The 18,559-nt window shown below is 44.1% G+C and overlaps 1 protein-coding gene across 1 annotated transcript in view; it reads right to left on the bottom strand.

The window, feature by feature from the left end:
- Nucleotides 1-18,559, bottom strand: part of MAP3K15 (mitogen-activated protein kinase kinase kinase 15) — a 1,172,574-nt gene that overhangs the window by 801,233 nt on the left and 352,782 nt on the right. The window lies entirely within an intron of this gene.

The following is an 18,559-nucleotide window of genomic DNA, read 5'->3' as shown; positions in this document are numbered from 1 at the left end:
TTGGGACTAGGAGTACTTGTTCCCGGTGCAGGTCCCCAGCAACAAAGCCCAACAGCAACAGGTAACGGGCGTCCCGCGCTGCAGGAGTCCTTTGATGTTTTTAAAGCACCTTCAGGCGCAGTCTAGCGGCGTCGGCGGTCGGATACCGCAAGTGGTGCTGGCACTAGGAGTCCTTGTCCCCGGTGCAGGTCCCCAGCAACAAAGCCCAACAGCAACAGGTAATGGGTGTCTCATAGATAAAGGTCAATAGTCCCTTTATCTGACCTTTAATAGCAGTACATTTTCACACAGATCAAATGACCACAGTTGTATGAAAACAGTCTATTGGCCCTTTCAGATTTCTCATAGGGAAGATTTGTCTAGATGGAATATCTCCTTCAAAATGTTTGTTTAGTCAAAACCACCATCAGCTAAGCAATGCTGCATCGCAAGTTCAAATCACTAAGAAGCACATTTGGGGAAAATTGGCTGGCGGAATTAGAACAGGGACATGTTTATAAAGAGCATATATATTACATGAATCCTCCCTAAATCATAACACCTGCTCCTTATTTGATAGAGCGTCAAAAATGACAACCTATACGTTAAACATCAAATGTAAAAAGCTTTCAGCAAAGGCCTGAGCCTATTCACATTTCATATTTACTTGTATTATTCCTTTTGCAATTTTTCTCAATACGGCTGCCACCTCCCTTTTGTTGGGCTTCCATGGCGCTCAGTGCAAAATCATTGAATTCTAGTATTATGCCTGATAACCATATCGCCTGTAAATAAAGGATTACATTTTCAGTCAACAATTTATTTAAGTATTCTGAATTCAACAATCTCCATAAAACATGAATATTCCACGAAAGGATCTCAAAGTTCACAGGGAAACACTTTTTCAAATCTATATTGCTTAGTACTGAATAATCGTCTTTCTGTAATTAATTAAACAGGAGAATCTGTTGTTCTCCCTTAGATCGTATCTGAACCGGCTCTTACAGCTTTAAAGGAAGATAACTTTTAAATGTCCTCTGCAATAGCTCACATCCCTCCTTTGCACCTCCCAAGGGCCGTCCACCATGGGTAGATGTATTTGGGTGCCACTCAGATCTGTGTTGTTAATTAGAAATACCTTATCCATAGATATCATTATTTCTTCATGATTTACTCTTCTAAGGCCATGCTGGTTTCTTTCCATCTCTGAGTCCAATATCAAATTTTTGACCAAGTGGAAGTCTACTTTTGAAGCCTCCTTTCCCACCCAAGGGGCTGATTATGATCTTGTTAGGAAACTCTTCCGACCGAATCGGTTTCAGAATCGTTTCCGAATGAATTGGGTTCTGCGAGTACGACCGACCGATTATGATGCATCCGGATACGATTTGGTTGGACTCGCATTGACTTCAATGGGAGCCTGAGTTCCGAACGAAAACACAGGCTCCCATTGAAAAAAGTGGTGGTTGTGGAAAACCTTGCACCCTGTGGCGGGCACCCCATGAGTATCCCCATGAGCCCCAACTGGACGCCTTTGGGTGAAGGGGGGCCCGCAAAGACAGATTCCGACAGCCGTTTCCTGTTGGACAGGCCGAATCGGAACGGCTGTCCGAATCGGTCACGGTAATTGCTCGTTCGGAAACCATGTCCATAGAGCTGTACAATTCGGCTCCGAAAGACTCAGCCTGTACGAATGCCTTTTGGAACAGATTTAGACAGCCTGAACGGTTTCAGGACATCGTAATCGGTCATTGGGAAATGTGTATGATTCGGTCAGAAACAAGGGTTCCGAATCAGATTCGGCAAATCCAAATCCGATTTGGAGCCCTTCTGAACGGCATCGTAATCAACTCCTAAGTATTGTTAAAAACTACCTACTTTGGATCTTTGTGGATATTGTCCTTAAAGTAGAGAAATTCTTAAAAGCTTGAAGGAGGTGAGATGTTTTTAAGGTCTGTAGTTTTTTTTTTCCTTTTCTTGAAATATCATAATACGGTAGAAATTCACTTTCATCAATTTTAGAATGTTGCTGTCTACCCTCCATTTCTATAGATGGCAAATCCTTTAAACACACAGCTTTCTCAGATATTAATTGATACACAGGATGCTTTACATTTTGTTTCCCTTCAGTTAAGCCCCCAACCCAGCAAGAGGCCAGCAGAGGGAGAACTTGCATTTTCAGACATTCCTCTATAAATTTGTGCAGCTCAGCTTCCTTGAACAGTGGAGTGGATGGAGTATGGCCCTCCAAAACTGTGCTGTTACCCCAGTTCCTATGCAGCATCTATTGTGCCTATCCTCTCATCAAAGACCTGATGTTAAGTGTATAGCATCCTTCACTGATGTACTACTTACATATTGGCACTGCCTCAGTAGAAGCCTGGGGGTGACCATGTTTCCATCTCTATTGACTCCTCACACTCATAACCATGAGTTTCTTCCCGACCACATTGTTAAAAGCTGTAATATCTGACAAACCCAGCCATTTTCCAGGGTCGGGAGTAGGTGCATGCTGAAGACTAAGGAGGATTGCATCACAGCATATAATTTCACTCCTGGTGACTGGTACTGATTGATGCAGGCCCACCATTGTGAGGGGTGGCAGAGCATCAGGAGCAGTGTGGCAGAGAGTTGACACAGGTGGAGATAATTCTCTCTCAGGGCTCAACTATGAGTTGTAGATTTCATTAGTTGTTTCTCCACCTAATATCAACTATAGGAATATCATTTCATGGGATGAAAGATTTAGAGTCAGAGGTCTTTGGGGACATTTGGAGGACAATTTACGTTTGTGCATCCAAGCTATCAACATGCAGTCAATACAAAGAAATAGCCTATAAAACTGCAACTCGCTGGCATCCAACCCAACTGGGGTTGAGATATATATTTGAAGAGGTCTAATCTTTCCTAGAGGCACAGGCATTCTCGTGGAACAATGCCATATATTTGGGGATGTTCTCCCATGTCCAGTCCTGTTGAGTCAAACTTCTCAGCCTTATTGAGGACATACCTGGATGGCTACCTTTTGAGCTGCCTGTCGGGATATGCAATGATACGAAAATCTACCACATCCACATATGGGGATTATTTCTCCCACTTTTTATTAGCCATTTGAGGGTTGCACAATGGTAGAGCCAGGTGTCCCCTTCATGTATAGGGATTTACAAGGAGGGGACACCCTCCATGGAAATCCCTATAGATGACAGAAAAATTACCAGCCTTGCTTAATGATAAGATACCTCAATTTGAAAGATGTAGCATCAATCTAAAACATATATAAGGGCCAGCAGTGAGGCTAGTGAATGGCAGACTATATCCAGTCTTAAAAAGGGGAGATGATATGCATCAAATATCCAGCTCATCTGCCGACATGATGAGTCCATCAAGGTGCCTCAAGGGTAATTTAGTAATTTGTTCTTTTATTGTGCTGGATCACTATCACACGTTGCTGTTAACTGAACAGCTTGTTCAACGTACGTACTATCATACAACTACATAATGATGTTGCAATGAGCCTACAACCATTGTGTTGCTGGTGCTATAACCTAGGCTAGCACAACTGCTATGTGTTGTATTAACTTTATTGAAAACTTGCATAAAAATAACAAATGAAAATATACAACAGCGGAGCACAGCATGGTCTGACGGTTTTTGTGTAAACATTTATGTATTGTGTCTGACTAGGTATGAATGTAGTTACCAGTTACAGTTTTGAAAAATATGTTAAGATTTAAGGAGCCAATAAGGATGGCAAAAGTGAACAACAGTAGTGTGGTGACTGAAGATACAAAGTGACCAAATATGAGGAGCTTTGCAAAATGTGGCAGACATGTGACGGCAATGAAGTGGGTTGTCTCGTGTTACTGTGCGGGTGAATGACTGGAGTAATTTACCAGGTGATTACAAGGAATGTAGTAAATATGAGGGTGGCTGAGAGGATGTAACTGAAGATTAGTAAAATAAAAGGGTTTCATAATAGCTAAATGTTAAAGTGATGGGAAAAATGATGAGGAAGTAAAAGTAGTTCCTCATTAAATAATGTTCCTGTTTTTTAGGCTGATTTTGTGTTTGTCACAAGTTGAAAGGTGTGTAGTATTGTCCTCTTGTGTGTTTGCATGTATGAGGGTATATATTTGAGGTGAGAAGGGTGTATGAAGAGATAGACGAATGTAGGTTAATGTCTGAAAAACACATTTAGAGGCTGGTAGTAAGATGCAACTGCCAAAAATGGGCGGATGTTTCATCTGCCAGCCTTTTGTTTTGTCACTCTGCTAAGAGGTAGAAGAAATGCTGTTGTTCCAATGGCAGAGCTCTAGCACTAGACACAACCCTGCTGGCACACAATAGCTGTCTGGCAAGGTGTTAGAAGGCTCACCTGGCTTATGGCAAGACTTCTGACATGATGTACCTGATTACAAGTTGATCAGATTTTCCGACCCCTGCATAAACCCCAGTTTGCTTAGCGTTCAAATTTCTGAGTTGGGTGATAATTACTGCATCTAGTAAATACCGGCTGCATTAAATCTAATAACCTTCATTACATTTTGGCAGGTCAAACCTGCCAGAATATAACAGGGAAAAGTGTCTGTTATTTACCGTACCAAGCTGATTTTGGTGCAGTAAGCACCAAATCCACGTTATACCCCAGAAACATGTGATTGTTGCTACTTATTTCCCCGAGTAAATCATGTACCCGAGGGCATTGTTATTTATCAAGCACAATAAGTAGCACCTTCATTCTGACAAACTCGGAACCAGGGCATATGTTTGTTGTGTTTTTTTTCCTACCTTCAACCACCAAGTATGGCAGCACTGGAAAAGAAAAATATATATTATGTTTTGTCAGATCTTCAGCTTCTTGTAGAATTCCAAAAGAGAGGACGAGACTCTGATGCACAGTTGGAAATTGTTATGTGCATTTGGAGCGATCGAGGAGAACCCTCACCCTCCGGATCTAGTTCCGTGTATGCATGGAGTGTGTGCGAGCAGGAGTCATGTGGAGAGGAGGTGTCTGGGTGGTTGGTGGAAGGAGATGCGGCTGTCAAGGTAGGTGGAAGCTTACGTAGTGCCTTGAACATGTGGGTGAGGAGTTATAATTGAGTGTGTTTGTGAATGAGTAGCTAGTGGGGCTGTTTGGTTTTATGTGAATTCTGCTTGGGAGGTTGAGAATGAGTCTTGGTGCTGAATTCTGGATGGTTTGCAATCTTCTGGTGAGTTGCTTGGTGATCCCGGCATAGAGGGTGTTCCCATAGTCTAACTTGATGGTGATGAGGATATGACTGAGTTTTTCTGGTGTTGCTGGGAGCCATTTGAAGATCTTCCTCAGCATCTTCATGATGTGGAAGCAGGAGACAGCGATGGAGTTGACTTGGGTGTTCATGTTCAGCTTGATGGTAATGATGATCCTGAGGTTACTGGTTTGGGTGCTGTACACTACATACTGGGCAAAACGTTTCAGAAAGCCAATCGCACTGCCACACCACCACCACCACCATTGTTTCTGTTTTTTGCAAAATAAAAGGTTCTGACATGGCAATAATGCCTAAATACAGTGCACAAATCTGGTAGGCAGCATCGAGAGAATGAGGCAAAGGAATTTTGTAGTCTCTTGTAACCTAAATATTTGGATGGAATGAGCAGAGGGAGGCATCACATGCTTACACACTAGAACCGAAGTAATAATCAGTACCATTTGCTCATTATTCCAGAAACTGGGCACCAATTAAGTAATATGTTTTGCACCACAGATGTTCGCTGTAGACAAAACCATGGCAATACCCCCAGGTCAGCAGATAAATTCCTCTTGACGTAGTCATTAAGTGGCTGAGGTCCAATATTTTGGCAGGAAGATCAAAAGCTACTAGTTTGGCCAACGATTAGGAGGAACACAAACGCCTCCCAAGCATGTATGAAAAAGGTCCATCTTGAACGTTAGGTTATAGGTGGGAAGTGGGTAGACATGATTGACTAAGACATGGCATCCTGCTCATGAATGAAAAGAATGTCACAACCCTAAATAATTTTGCACCCATGCTGAGTGGTCTTTTATCCATGCAGATGAAAGATTGTATATAGAAGTAATATAATTTTGAGGTAAATGGGGAAAGTCTATTGAATATCTATTTCAAACAATTCTGTAGCTCCAATTGTTTGCAAATGAAGTCCTCTGCCAAACAAACACTTCCCACATTTTTAACCAAATGTCCAGTATGGGCAGCTTCCCTACCAAATGGAAATTATTGCCAGTCCTTCCACTTCTGAAAAAGTCAAATCTGGACAATACAGATCCCAATAACTATTGGCCCATTTCTAGACTCCCCCCCTGCCAAATTGGTTGAGAAGGCTATGAATACAGAACTTACAGCCTTCATCGAGACTCACGGACAGCTTGACCCTACCCAGCTCAGCTTTATGAGTCACCACAGTACCAAACTTGCTCTGATCACAGTTTCAGAGCAGGTTAGGCAGACCATCTACGCCGGAGGTAATGCTGCATTCGTGCTTTTAGATCTCTCGGCAGCGTTCAATAGGTCAATCATAGCACGCTACTAGACTGTCTCGCCTCAATTAGGATTAAGTGGCATGCACTCTCACTGGTGAAATCTTTTCTTATGGATCCAGGACAATTTGTGGCTTTAGCAGATTTTAACTCACCAACCTTTACACTCCCTTGCAGCGTTCCCCAGGGATCTTTGCTAAGCCCTACCCTTTTTAATATTTATGTTGCCCTACTGGCAAAATTGATTCAGTCCTATGGGTTCTCGGTAGTGGCTTATCCCGATGACACCCAAATTGTTATATCTGTGGCCAACAACCCCACTGCCACGCGTTTCCATAACTGCTTGCTTCAGGTCGGGAATTAGATGGCTTTAAATCGTTTAAAGCTTTACTTAAAAAGAAATGGGGTCCTACTCTTTGGAACAAATGCTTTCTTTTGGTCTCCAAAGGGGTGGCTGCAGGAACTTGGCTCTCTTCCTACACCCATAAGCAAGGTGAAGAACTTGGGTGTAGTTTTTGATAGTAAACTCCCCCATTAGCACCATCACGTCCACCTCTTTCTTCATGCTAAAAATTCTTAGAAAGAGCTACCCCTTGATTCCTCGAAATCCTCAAAAAAACTGTGACCTCAGCCCTCGTACTCTCAAAGGTTGACTATTGTAATGCTTTATTCCTCAATATCAGGAAAAAGTGCATGACCACAATCCAGATTGTGCAAAATGCAGCTGCCTGCTTGCTTCTGGCCATTCCTAAGACCAAATCTACTTCTTTTGCTCTTAGTCGCCTGCACTGCTTCTCAGTCAGGAAGTGCACTGATTTCAAAGCTTCGTTCTTATCCTTTAAGGCACTCAAACTCATAGGCCCGGAGTACCTTTAGCATATATTTCAGTGGTATACCGCACCTAGACCGCTGCAGTCGGCTTCAGCACACAATCTCGTAGTGCCCAAATACAAAAAGCTGGCTGGGGTGGTAGAAGCTTTATTGTGGGCTCAACCAGACTCTAGAACTCCCTTCCCCTGGAACTGAAAAGGAAAACTGAGCTGTCAGTCTTTAGGAAAGTACTTAAAACCTGGCTTTTTAACCAATAATTCTATCCTCATCCTCACTGCAGTTCTCCTCTCTGAGTTAGCGCCTAGACACCATTGGGTATTAGATGCGCATTATAAATGTTATTTTCATTTCATTTCATTACATGAGTAAAAATGATTGTTATCGATGCTTCTAAAGTTCAGAAGTAGGGTGAGGGGGAGCCTCGCAAGCTTATGTCATTTTTCTCTCTGGGTGAGGGGATAGATACATTAATATCTAAGACAGATGTGAAAAGTGTGGTTACCTGTCTCACAAGTATGGACTGTGAAGAGGAAGAGATGCACACTGCTAAAGTCTTGATCTATTGTTTACAGAGTATTACCGTCTTATACATACAAGTGAAAGTTTCCTGGTTTTGTTATTTGGAAAATACTATGAACATCTGTTCTTGTGGCACATCACTGGGGCACTTTGCTCCATTACAAATGTTATGGGTTGGAAAAAGCTTATGGATAAAGATCTACAAATATATCTCTCAACAATGTTTAAGTATGGGTAATGTTATAATATTTGTTCCTGAAAAACCTGGGTCTCACAACATGGTTATTGAAATGTTGACAGTATAGCACATAATTTTTAATCTAAAAAATTGCTCTTGTGGGGCATTAAGGGGAAAGTACGAGAGACAGCCAAGTCGCACAGTAAATGAAGGTCTGCGTATGAGAGGTGGAACAGCAAGAACGATCTAAGGACAAAAACTGACACTAACAATTGAGGTATTTTAAAATTTAAGGACAAAGGCATCACATGTTAGGCATCACACAGCTAGAGGACAATTGTGGTTCTGAAATGTGCATATCATGGGAGCCTGAATCGCCACAATCATGACTGTTGCAATGGAAGAAGGTAAGATGTACTGATAAAGGTTGAAGGATAGGAAAACCAGGAAGAACCAAAACTGACAAACCCAACCCTATTAGTGTTTATATAATGAAAAAGTTTCCACGTGTCACTAACTATAGGGAGCAAGTATCTAGCTTTAGGTGAAACATGAGTCACTTACTGTACTCATATATCTTGGAATGAATAGTGATCTATTTATGGCTTCCTATTGTTAGTGTGCCTGACTTTTTATAGTGCTGGTGTTCATCCTCAGGTGCTGGTAGTAATCTGACCACTTTGTCCTTGCAGAGTAGATCATTTCAATGTACAGACGTCTGTTAAGGTCAAAATAGGATAAAGAGATAAGCCAGAGCCTGGGTTTCCTTGGGAGAAACCCAAACAGAGGTAAGTAAAAGGGAAACATAGGGGCATATTTACAAGGGCACCACCAGAGCACCACTTTTAGCGGTGTTCTGATGGGCTATGCCCTTCCCCATATTTACAAAGCAGCTTTATCCACTTTTTGTGGCTTAATACCGCTTTGTAAATATGGCCCCTTTACACGCATCACTTAGTGTGTAAGGGGCGTGCAATGGGTGTTGCTGTAGGCATTCCACCACAGCGCCCATTGCATTTTGACGTTGCCCCAGATTTACAAGGAGGTGTAAATCTGAGGCAGCGCCAAAAACAAACGCCATGCAAGAGCAGGTGTTAGAATAGGGCAATGAGGAAAAAATACTTTTATTTCTCTTTGTTTTTATTTTTTCTATATATGCTGCATTCTGCAGCACACATAGAAAGAGTAAAATGCCTTCCTGCACATAAACAATCATTAAATAATGACGATGTGCTACTTCTATGTGTGCTGCATAGTGCAGCACACATAGAAGTAACAAATCACCATTATGGATTGTTTATGTGCAGGAAGGGACACCTTTCTGCAACACAAGCCGCTATGGTGCAAGGGTGCCTGTGTTGGCGCTAGGCAGCTAATTTTAGTGCCAGCGTTAGGGAAAATACAGAGGAGCGCCGTTTGTTGAAATTATGGCACATCCCTGCGTGTGGAAATTTCGGAGTGCGGCGCTGCCAAATTTGGCACAGTTCCGCGCTCTGAAATTTTAGTAAATATGTCACTTAATGCGTTCTTCTATCCTTCTATAGTCTGTTCTGCCCTAGGATGGTGGAAGAAAAACTAAGAAACTATATACTGTCCATGAAAGTCAACAACTTGCTTTTTTAGGTCTACATTGACAGCTCAGCAGTCTACGAGACCCACTGTTACCAAATCAATAAATGTAATGTAATGTAATGTAAAAGAAATTTATAAAGCGCAACTAACACCTGACGGTTTCTTGGCGCTGGGAGCAGAGAGAAGGAAAACCAAACAGTCCAGGGGGCTAAGGAGGTTCTAATTATAGGCTATACGGAACAAATGAGTTTTTAGGAGAGACCTAAAATGGGTTAAGGGGGAGGCCAGTCTTAAACTTAATGGGAGAGCATTCCAAAAGGAGGGGGCAAGGAATGAGAACCTTAGTCCTCCATGTTTTTTACGTTTGAAAGTAAGGCCAGGTGGGAAGAACGGAGGTTGCGGGAAGGGACATATGGGTGCAGGAGTGAAGAAATAAACAAGGGTCCTGTACCAACAAGGGACTTAAAAATAATGCAGCCCAGTTTAAATTTGCACCGCTCAGTGACGGGGAGCCAGTGTAGAGATTTTAGAAGGGGGCGTACGTGCTGGTATTTGGGTTGGTGGTAAATGAGCCGTGCTGCCTGGTTCTGGACCAGTTGAAGCCTCTTTAATTGGTATACAGGTAGGCCGACATAGAGAGAGTTGGCATAAACTATCCTGGAGATGACAAGCGCCAGTAATACCAAGGTGAGGGCTTCAGTGGTCAGGAAGCGGGCAATCTTGCGGATTTTTCTCAGCTGAAAGAAGCTGGAAGACACCACCGCACTGATCTGCGATTTCATTGAGAGATCATTACTGATGGTAATCCCGAGGCTCTTCACTGAGCTGACAGGATTAGGGGGGGTGCCCAGCCTGGTGGGCCAAAAGGTGGAATTCCAGGGATTGACTATACCCCCGACAAGCAGGAGTTCACTCTTGTCGGGGTTAAGTTTCAGATGGTTCGCCCCCATCCAATCACTGATATGACAAAGAATGGATTGGAAATTGTCGATGGACTGGGCCGTGGAATTAATGTTGAAGACCAGCTGGATGTTATCCGCATAATTAAATGCGGTGACACCACTGCCTTGTAACGAGCGGATAAGGGGAGTAAGATATAGATTGAAAAGAAGAGGGGATAAGGAGGATCCCTGCGGAACACCACAGGTTAGCTCAACCTCATCCGCAGAAAACTGAGAAAGCCGGACCGCCTGATGGCGGTTGCTCAAGAAGGAGCGGATCCAGGCCAACGCAGGGCCCTGGATGCCGGCCTCCCCAACCCGGCCGACCAGAATATCATGGTCGACCGTGTCAAAGGCGGCCGACAAGTCCAGGAGCACCAGGACCTGGCTGATTTTAGAGTCCGCCCCTTTCCGCAGTTCCTCCATAACTGAAAGTATAACAGATTCTGTAGAGTGGTTAGGTCTGAATCCAGCCTGTTGATGGTCGAGGAACTGGGAGTCCTCGATGAAGGTAGTCAGAGTGTAGGTCACATGGGCCTCAAGGACCTTGCTAAGGTAAGGGAGGAGGGAGATGGGACGAAAATTGCTCATGATTGTGGGGTCTGCTGTGGGTTGTTTAAGGATAGGCGTGACCTCGGCTCGTTTAAATGATCCGGGAACAGTGCCAGAGGAAAGAGAGTTATTCAGCAATGCCAAAGGGGGAGAAGGGCATGCTGTAAAGGCCTCGCGGAGGACTGAGGGGGGGGCAGCAGTCAGTAGGGGATCCCGAGGCAACCTTCTTAAGAAGGGCTAAGAATTCTGTCTCGGAGATTGGGGGGATCTGGGTCAGCTGCCTGGGATTGAGAGAAGGCAAAGTGGGTTCGGGCCCACGATGGTGGGAAAGGGCTGAGGATAGGATACTGTTCTTAATGTTAGCTATCTTCTCGACAAAAAAGAGGTTTAGAGAGTCACAAAGTGCCCGGGATGGGAGAGGTTTAGGGATGATCCTGTCTGGGTTTGACAGCTCCTCGACAATAGAAAAAATGTCCTTGGTTTTAGTGGCAGGGCTGGCGATCTTATTTGAGAAGTAGGTAGATTTAGTTCGCAGGACTGCTAGTTTATAATCTTTGAGCAGGGTGGCGAAACGTAATTTCATGTCAGGGGCATAGCCTCGTCACCACTGGCACTCAGCCTGCCTAAGGCCCAACTTCAAGGCTTTAAGATCGTCCGTAAACCATTTTTGGGCATCGTGAGGGTGTCTGAGTTTTAATTGTTTAAGAGGGGCCACGATGTCGCTAGCTGACTCCAGCCAGTGTGTGAGGGCAGAGGATTGGGTGTCAATAGATCCCAGACTGGAAGGAATAGAGGTTTTAAGTAGGGTGTCAAAGTCATTAAGATTAGCCCTGTTCCAATTCCGAGCTAAGGAATTTCCTTCCTTGGGTCTACTAAGGCTGGGAATAACCGTGATGGAGAAGGAAATTATAAAATGATCTGACCAGAGGCAGGGGGAAATGAGGGGGTAGAAATGTCCAGGTTGGATGTCCAAACCTGATCCAAAATATGACCCTTAATGTGGGTAGCTGCCTTTATGTGTGAAATACAATTCATACTAGACAAGAGCTCAGTGAATGATATGGAACAGGTGTTCTCCTTAGTATGAGAGGGCCAGTAGTTAAAATCGCCCAAAACCAGGATTCTGGAATTGTTAATGATAAGTTGGGATAGCATATCGCCAAACAGCAGAGGAAAATTCTGCATAGGTTGAGGGGGGCAGTAGACTAACACACAAATAAGTGGGGTGGTGGAGGATTCCAGTCTAGCCGTAAGGAATTCAACTGAGGGGATGCCAATTAAGGTCAAGGCAGAGAACCAAATGGAGTTTTTAATAACCACTGCTACCCCACCTCCCGGCCTTCCAGAGGCTCTGTTTACATGGAGGATGTAGTAATCAGTGGGGATTGCAGCAAGTAAATCAGGAGCAGAGTCGTCGTTCAGCCAAGTCTCTGTTAACAAAAGAATGTCCGGCTGCTCAGAGTCTAACAATGCAAAGATTTCCAGCTGATGCTTTACCAGTGATCGTGTATTGAGGTAGATCACTGCCAGCTGAATGGATGGTGTATGAGTATTGGATAGAAGAATAGTGTGTGGGGGGGAAGTTGGGAGTGGGCCTGTTATCTCGGGGAAAATGTCTCTAGTGTGAAGAAATCCCAATGACTCGAAGTCCGACAGAGTAAAGGGGGGGGAGGACCTATATGGATGAAGTCGGACCAATTCTAAGGAGGTGTATTTCCTCAAACCAGCAGGGGGACGTGCCCCGTGCCCCAGCCGGCCGCGGACGGGCGCAGACGGGCATGCCTTAGGCGCGCCTTCGGTGCGCAGACGGCGCGCCCACTGCGCTCGTCCGCTGCGCGTCCGGCTGAGGCACATCCTTTAATGGCAATGGGGGGGGTGTGGCCTCGCAGTGATGGGCGTGGCCTCGCTTCAGGCTATGGCGGCGAAGGGAAGGTTTTTCCCGCGACAGCGTTGATCAGCTGTGCGGTGGGATCCAGAGCGAGTGTTCCAGGGAGGGAGAGTGCCCAGGGGAGAATACAACAGTGAGTAATGCCACAAAGTAAAATACAATAATTTTTTTAAAAAGCGCTAAGCTATCTCCCGGCTTCCGCCTCAGGAGCAATTTGTTTTAATCTCAAAGCTTCCGATGGATGTGTCGCGCGCCTAAAATGCTTTCCGGGGGGGCGTGGCCTCGCAGTGATGGGCGTGGCCTCGCTTCAGGCTATGGCGGCGAAGGGAAGGTTTTTCCCGCAACAGCGTTGATCAGCTGTGCGGTGGGATCCAGAGCGAGTGTTCCAGGGAGGGAGAGTGCCCAGGGGAGAATACAACAGTGAGTAATGCCACAAAGTAAAATACAATAATTTTTTTAAAAAGCGCTAAGCTATCTCCCGGCTTCCGCCTCAGGAGCAATTTGTTTTAATCTCAAAGCTTCCGATAAAGTATAGATAGCTCAAACTTTGGCTCTATTGAGAGAAGTAATTGTCTACAACCACATTCTAATGGCTGTTTGATGTATCATTCTGTCACCTAAAGGGTGCTTGCATTATAATGCATGATGGATTATTTTACATCTCAGCACATTTAAATTTGACACATTCATTTATTTAGCTCACAGATGCAAAGTATACCACAACAATGCTTTTTTCCACTGCAGACGGCTTTAAAAAATATATTTTAGTCAGTACTCAGAATGCAAGCCAGAACTATTAGCTGTGCCTATGGTTGTTTCGATAATGGAGATGCAGAATGCTAGGTGTAATAGCTAAGTGAAAGATGAAAAGATGTCAGTACTATCCAAGACCTAAAGATACAATTTTATTAAAGCTGGAATTGGTCTGTGCTTAGTGACATAGTTTGCCAATTCAAACTCCCACAGGAGTAATTTCTATGTGATTGTGAAATCAATAAAATTCCATTCACAAAAACATTACGGAGGCGGAGCACATCAGAGTTTGAGAGACATTACGATATAGCATGCAATGATAATTATTAATAAAATAGACTGAATTTAGCTTTCACCAGTATGTCTTCACAGTACACTTATATAAACAGTTCTATAATTATGTTAAAACTTAAAATCATTTACATACTAATAATAAACTATTTGAGGTTCCACCTATAAAGTGCAACCAATGTATAATTAGAATAGGAAATGCTTCTTACATACGCCCCTGAGTGTTCAAAACAGGTTCATCTCGCCCTTAACTCTTCATTCCTTCCCTAGGAACCTCCTCCAGAAATCACTCCATATTCATCCCAGTAGCCTCGAGTCCTTTTCTCTCAGAAACGACAACTATTTGCCCGACCCCTGTTCTCCAACACCAACCTCCGGGTGTCCTGGTGTGGATCTGTGGGGCATATTATCAAGCCCATTATCGCCGCTTTAGCGGCCGTTTTTGGCCGAAAAGCGGCAATAATTTTATTGCAGTATTATCAAGGACACGCTAACAGGCTTTAGCACGTGTTTCCTTGTGCTAGCACCCATTTTACTAACGCCTTGCATTGCCTCGCTAATGAGATGCAAAGTAGGCACTCCTCACATCACTTCCATGGGAATACATCGGTAACGCAACATCGCGCTATTTACAACGATGCCCCGGATCCGCATAGCGACAATTAAAATCATGCTAAGCCCTCATTAACGCTGGAATCTAACGTCTGCAAAATATCTGACTTGGTTATATTATCCTATGGGAGGTGGATTGTCAGGCTAAGTACACTATGTCGTATTAGCAAGGATTTACCTATCGCTGAGTTTTTATTGCTGGATTACATGCGATATTCCCGCATTTCCCCGCTATCGCTGGATTTATTATCGCCTTGGAGATAAGCATTAATAATAACACGCTATCTCAGCGATTAAATCCAGCGATGGCCAGCGATAAGAAAGACCACGCTAAACGCGCTTAGAGATATTCATCGCTGTTGGTTGATATTGTGCCCCTGTGTGTGTTTTCTAACACAGAGATGTTGAGGAAGCAGCCTATAATTTTGTGGTGTCTTTTACCATCAGTGCCGCTTTCCACAGACCAGTAGCTTGTGACACCTACAGCTCTTCATCATAATTTACAAGACCACCATAATGGACAGTCACAGAGTCATTTCCCTAATGTGTCCTAGCACAGGGACGCTCAAGGCTCGAGATTTCAGTAGGTCCAGTAGAAAGGTGAACTTCCTCACTGCTCAGAGCAGTTCACAGGCACACCATGCAACAAGGCCTTCTTCAGCACAACATGCTGTCTGAAGTACAGTTTGCTTGGGACCCAGAAGTCTACTGTGGTAAGGTAGGCAAAGATCAGGGCTAGGTCCTTCCGTTGAGGCAATAGCTGCTGCATAGCTATAAAGGTACCATGGTGCTTTACAGTACAATTGTGTAAATGAGTTTGGGATTAAATCTCACGCGCTCTCTCTCTCTCTTTCTCTTTCTCTCTCTCTCTCTCGCTCTCTCTCTCTCTCTCTCTCTCTATATATATATATATATATATATATATATATATATATATATATATATATATATAATGTTTTTGTGCTTTTATTGCATAAAATGCAGTAAAACCCATGTATCATAAGGAACTGTGAAACAGGCAAGATATCTAACAGTTGCCTTTGGAATATAGATTTCATCGTCATAATGATAGCCCTTAAACCTCTCTGGAGAGCTTAAATATTGCCAGTGCTAATAGGATTATATGACATGGACGATTAATTATGCAGCAAGGTAATCTAAATTAAGTGGCAAAAATGTGAATATGAAGAACATACTCTGGCAGTATTATTTTCATCCATTTGTCCTAGAAACAATATTTTGGGGAACATCTGCACATTTTGCAAATTACGTGGTAAATAGAGTTAAATGGTAAATCCATAACTACAAAGTAAAACAGAATTACCTAAACTCACTGACCCTCACCATTGTCCACTGTTTTATTGACTACTTATTTAATAAAGGTTAACAAAAACTAAACATTCTGACTCCCATCTGCACCCCTTGTTAGCTGCACCTTAAAGAAATTAGTTTGTTAAGCTAACTACTCCAACATAAACATATAATATAACAATACATAATCGTGTAATATGGTACAATATTGACATCTTGAGGTTCTAATGACATTTACAAACCATTCAGCCATAGGCCTGGTGGTTTATGATGTCACCAGAAACAGAACCGCCCCATTGGCAATATTGAACCATATCAAACAGTTACCTGGTGTGTATCCTATAAATACAAGCATGCATATAGGTATACATACATACAAAGTTGCTACTGTGTAGTTATAGTTAGGACCAGGTTTCCATAGAAAATTGATTTATTGATTTGCTAATAACTTTGACACTGTTTGACGAATCCTAATCAAACTTTCCCCCAAAACGGTTGCTCCAACTCATCTCCTTTCTGTAAAGTTTTGCAGTGATCCGCTAAGCAGGGGTTGATTAAAAGGGGTGTCCCAAAATGCATTACCCAGGCAATTTCCATATGATTTTGAACAGTGCTAATGTCAAAACGCTGAACAGAATTACACCAAATTTGGCAGAAAGCTAAATCATTCTCCTGAAAATGTTTATTTTGTGATCTGCTGGGTGTAAATCTATTCAGTACTTTTTGTGAAATTAAGGTTCAAAATGTATCTCTAGTTCAAGTCGCAGTACCTTCGCTGGGCTATCGTGGAGAACAATGGTCAAGAGGTCAAAATATGAGATCTGATTAGCTGGTCGCAACATGAAGAGAAATGTTGAGTCTTCCATTTTAGGACTCGGGGACTTGGTCTGAAAAACAAATACAAATAACCTGTGTTACCCTTACAGTAGGGCGGAGAGGGCCTAAGCATTATATAGCATTGTAGCCCATGCATCCAACTTTCTGCAGACCTGAGGGTTGGCCAGGGTTGGCCCTGTGCCCAACATTCCATGGGTGGCTAACCCTTCCTACACACGGCCAAGGCCATCCACAGAAGCATTGGCTAAAGGGTCTGGCCTTCAGGCCCTGCATCCAGCCCTCCGCAGACAGCCAATCTCCACAGTGCAGTCTTCAGCCACTTGGAGTGAATTGGCCGCAGGGTCCAGCCTCCAGACAGCCCTTCACCCTACTCATTACAGGCAGCAACACTCACATAGCACACCTTTCAACATTGTGCCAGGCCCTGTCTTTACCCTCCGTGATTGGCCACTATACCCTGAGCCTAATTCTCCCAGTGCAGGGCCTTCAGCCGTATGCAGCAGGGGTTGGCCATGGATCCTGGCCTCTGTCCTGGTCCTATGCTCAACAGTTCTGGCCTATAGGTTTTCGTCTATGGGAAGTGAGGTTGGCCACAGGGGCTGGTCTACGGCAGACCTGGTGCCAATTTCTCCATAAGTGGCCAACACCCACAGTGCTCTGCCTCAGTGCGTACTCAACAGAGGTTGCCCTCAGGGCCTGAGTAACCCTGTTATATATGCCCTTCAACCATGCACAGTGGGCGGGGTGGTGTTGGCCGTAGGCCCTAGCCTCTGGCCAACCTTTGCACCAAGCTCTCCACAGGTGGTTGACACATGCAGCCCATGGCCTTTGGCATTGCTTGCCCTCTGGTCAGGCTCTCCCCTCACTCCCTTGGTGGCCATCCCCAGGTATTCAAAGCCTTCAGTCATGCACAACAGGGGATGGCCCCACAAGGCTCTGTCTCCAGCCAGGCCCTGAGTCCAGCTATCTACAGGCCACCATCACACACGGTACACAGCCTTTGGCCATGCAACGCATGGGGGTTTGCTGCAGGTCATGGCTTCTAACCAGTCTCTGCTCCCAACCTACCACAGGCTGCCGCTCCTGGTGCTCAAAGCCTTTGGCCATGTGCAGGGCTGTTTGTTGCAGGGCGTTGTCTCTGGCAATCCACTGCACCCAACTCTCTATGAGTGGCCAACACCTGCAGCTCATGGCCTTCAACCATGTGCAGCTGGGGTTTGCCGCAGAGCCTGCCGCACTCAACTCTCCAAAGGCAGTCAACCTCTGCTGTACACAGCCTTGAGTCATCTGCAGACGGATTGACCACAGGGTCATTCTTCTGACCAGCATCTGCACCCAGTTAGCCATATTCAGCCAACTCTCGCAGTGCACATACCTCGGCCGTAAGCAGGGGGTTGGCAGCAGGGTTTTCTAAAAATATATGAATTTTATGGACGAGAGAGCCTTTATCTTCACCCTAGACACTACTTTGTTTATTTATCACATTTTGATAGTTGTGTTGCCACATGTATTATGAGAGTTCTAGTTAAAGATCTGTAACCCTCAACCCCGGCTGATATTTTGAATGTGTGCATTAATGGTTTTAGTAATTACAACATAGTTGCAGTCCTCTTTCAAATGTGAGTTGCTACTTTGAGCTGGGAGAGGAAACTGCTCTGAACCTAGGAAAAGACAGCCAATAGATGTGGGGATGCCGGTAGGTGGTGTTTCCTCATTTAGTGCTCAAGAGAGTTGTCCACCTGTAAATGAGAATTTCTCTATGTTGTTCTGAATTCTTCATCTTTTTTGTTCTATGT

Source organism: Triturus cristatus, chromosome 8 (assembly GCF_964204655.1).
Source record: "Triturus cristatus chromosome 8, aTriCri1.1, whole genome shotgun sequence".
Taxonomy (NCBI): Eukaryota; Metazoa; Chordata; class Amphibia; order Caudata; family Salamandridae; genus Triturus; species Triturus cristatus.
This window is presented reverse-complemented; position numbering and strand designations above follow the sequence as displayed.